The sequence below is a fragment of the Propithecus coquereli genome, unplaced genomic scaffold (assembly GCF_000956105.1).
Source record: "Propithecus coquereli isolate 6110/MARCELLA unplaced genomic scaffold, Pcoq_1.0 Scaffold11, whole genome shotgun sequence".
Lineage (NCBI taxonomy): Eukaryota > Metazoa > Chordata > Mammalia > Primates > Indriidae > Propithecus > Propithecus coquereli.
In genome coordinates, this window is record NW_012134969.1 from 8,835,194 (window position 1) to 8,837,984 (window position 2,791).

General features: G+C 39.6%; 1 protein-coding gene across 1 annotated transcript in view; it reads left to right on the plus strand.

The window, feature by feature from the left end:
• Window positions 1–2,791, plus strand: part of NEK3 (NIMA-related kinase 3) — a gene marked incomplete at its 5' end in the record, with an annotated part of 21,307 nt that overhangs the window by 693 nt on the left and 17,823 nt on the right. The gene's annotated exons all lie outside the window — the stretch shown is intronic.

Below are 2,791 nucleotides of genomic sequence, written 5' to 3' on the forward strand. Positions count from 1 at the left end.
ACTTCTTTGACGTGCCTAAACACACTCCAAGATCTAAATGTTCTTGAAAAGAATTGTTTTTGAAGACAGTGCATCTGATTTGGTTATATGGAGAAATTATTTCTAGGATTTCCTGGTAATTCTATGATAAGCGGGAGTACAAACTGGAAATTTTATAGGTCATTATATTATAGGGTTTAGTTTGTGGCTTTTGCTTTACCTGTCATGCTTTCTCTGCCTTATAATTCTTTGTGGTGTGATTTTTAAAGAAAAATAAAAAACACTGTAGGTAAGCTTTTCGAAAACTCAAGTATTCGTTATAATGTTTTTTCCTGTAATTAAAAAAATGCATCATCTTTCTAAGGTTTAATAATAATAATAGCTGCCATTTATTCAGCACGTTCTGTGTACCAGGCAAGGTGTTAGGAACTTTATTTATTCATTCATTCATTTAGAGATAGGGTCTTGCTCTGTTGCCCAGGCTGGAGTACAATGGTGCAATCATAGCTCACTGCAGCCTCAAACTCCTGGGCTTCAAGCCTCCCAAGTAGTTGGGACTACAGGTGTGTGCCACCACACCTACCTAATTTTTTTATTTTTTGCAGAGACAGTGTCTTGTGATGTTGCCCAGGCTGGTCTTGAACTCCTGGCCTCAAGGGATCCTCTTGCCTCGGCCTCCTAAAGTGCTGGGATTACAGGCAGTACAGGCATGAGCCACCGCACCTGGCCCAGGAACTTTCTATTCATTTTCTCTTATGTATGAAGCAGTCCTACTAGCTGTTTCATCCTGGAAATGTAGAAGGGGAAGCTGAAGTCAGAGACTCTAGATGTGTGTTAATATCTCTCCTGAGTCCCAGGTACCTCCAGCTCAACATGGCCAAATAGGAACACATATCTGCCTTCTCCCCCATGTCTTGCACCAACCCTGCCACACTCCCACCACCAGAAAAATCAGACAAACAAAAAACCAAACATAACAATCATTGTGCCTTTCCTCTCTTAGGAATGGTGTCACCATTCATCCAGTTCATGCCAGAAACCTGGGAATCAACCTTGCCTCCTTCTCCCTGCTTGTCCTGCATAAATTTATCACCAAGAATCTTGTCAACTTGTCAACTGTTACTACATATTTCCTTCCCATTTTTTCATCCCCATTTCCACCACCCTATTCCATTTCATCGTTATTTTCCTGCTTTACCTATTGTGGGGGCTCCTAACTGGACTCTTAATCTGGCTTCCTGCCCGTCCACCATCTGGTCCATTCAATCTGCAACTTGAGTGAGTGATTCTTCTAATATGCAAATATGATGGTTTTATATTGCGTCAGACACAGCCCATTAATTATCCTGAGGATAAAATCTAGCCACTTAAATTTGGCTTACAGTGGCCTTCAGATAAGACCTTGTCTACCTTATTAGCCTATTATATTCTTCTTTCAATGTCTTGAACTGAACACAATCTCTTCAGTTCTTAAATATGTGATTCCCTCTTCCTTGATCACTCTGTGCCTCCTCTTTGCCTATTCAACTTCCATTCATCCTTTAGGCTTCAGCTTAAATATCATTTTCCTAACTCCCCTGGATATTTCTGCTGCAGGCCAGCATAGATCTTTCTGTAAGACTCACCACCTTACATTTTTTGAGGATTATGGTTATTTCTGCGTGGGACGTCCACAATAGCAGGGACCATGAGAGATTTGTTCAGGATTATAACATCTGACTCAGAGTTGGTGCTGAGAGTCTACCTTGAAGAGAAGAAAAACTTTTTTTTCCACCCTTTTAGGGTCAGTACATGGAACCCTGCAAAATAAACAAACAAAAGACAGGTTAACAGGAGAAAAAGTTTATTACGTATGCATGAATGTAAAGAAGTGTTACACCAGGGAGCTTATATACCATTTTAACAAAGAGTGATAAATTATGGAGAAGGAACTAGGAAGGGGGAAGGTTGGGCTTCTAGGATAAGTTGTAGAAAGATAAATATGTGGGAACTAACAAGATAAGAGTTTTTTAGTAAAGTTTGTTATGCAGACTCAAGTTGGTGCCTTCCCCATTGATACGAGTTGTTTTCTTTCTAGTACTGGAGAGGAAGACACATTTACAAATAGAAAGTTGTTGCTTGTACATAGGAAAATGTGTGCCCTACATTTAGACAGAAAGCGGGAGGGCAAAGAGTAAATTGCTTTCAGCTCAAAACAATTCTTACACCGAAGTGGCATATTTTGGGGTGGCATACACTGGTCCCTTTCAAAAGGAATGAGTTGCAGTTGTCTTGTCATGATGAATCGCACAACTTTGAATTCATTCTGTCTTTTGAAAGTAAATTTATTTCTCAGTTGTTTCTGTTTTTGAATGTAGAAGAAGAGCCCATGATGACTGCATGAGTGGAGCCCAGCTGTGAGGCTGCCCCAGCATGGATGCCTACGTAGTCCTGAGAGTGATCGGGGAGGGCTCCTTTGGCAGAGCTCTTTTGGTTCAGCAGGAAAGCAGTAATCGGATGTTTGCCATGAAAGAAATAAGGCTTCCTAAGGTCACTGCTAAAGAAATTCGCTTATGTTGAAAGTGTACATGTAGTTTTTGTAAGAGAATAACTTGTTGATGTTTAACATGGAATTTCTCCTTCATGCAAGACATAATCACTTTATTCTTTAGTTTTACAAGGGCTTGATATATTTTATGTGGTTCTTAGGATATCGTAATTAACAAAGGGAGAAAAATTTCGTGGTGATTACTGTTTATTTTATCTCACTGAGTGATTGGTAATAATTTACACTTTTTTATATACCCAACAGTGTAGGAAATCTTTGCCAAAA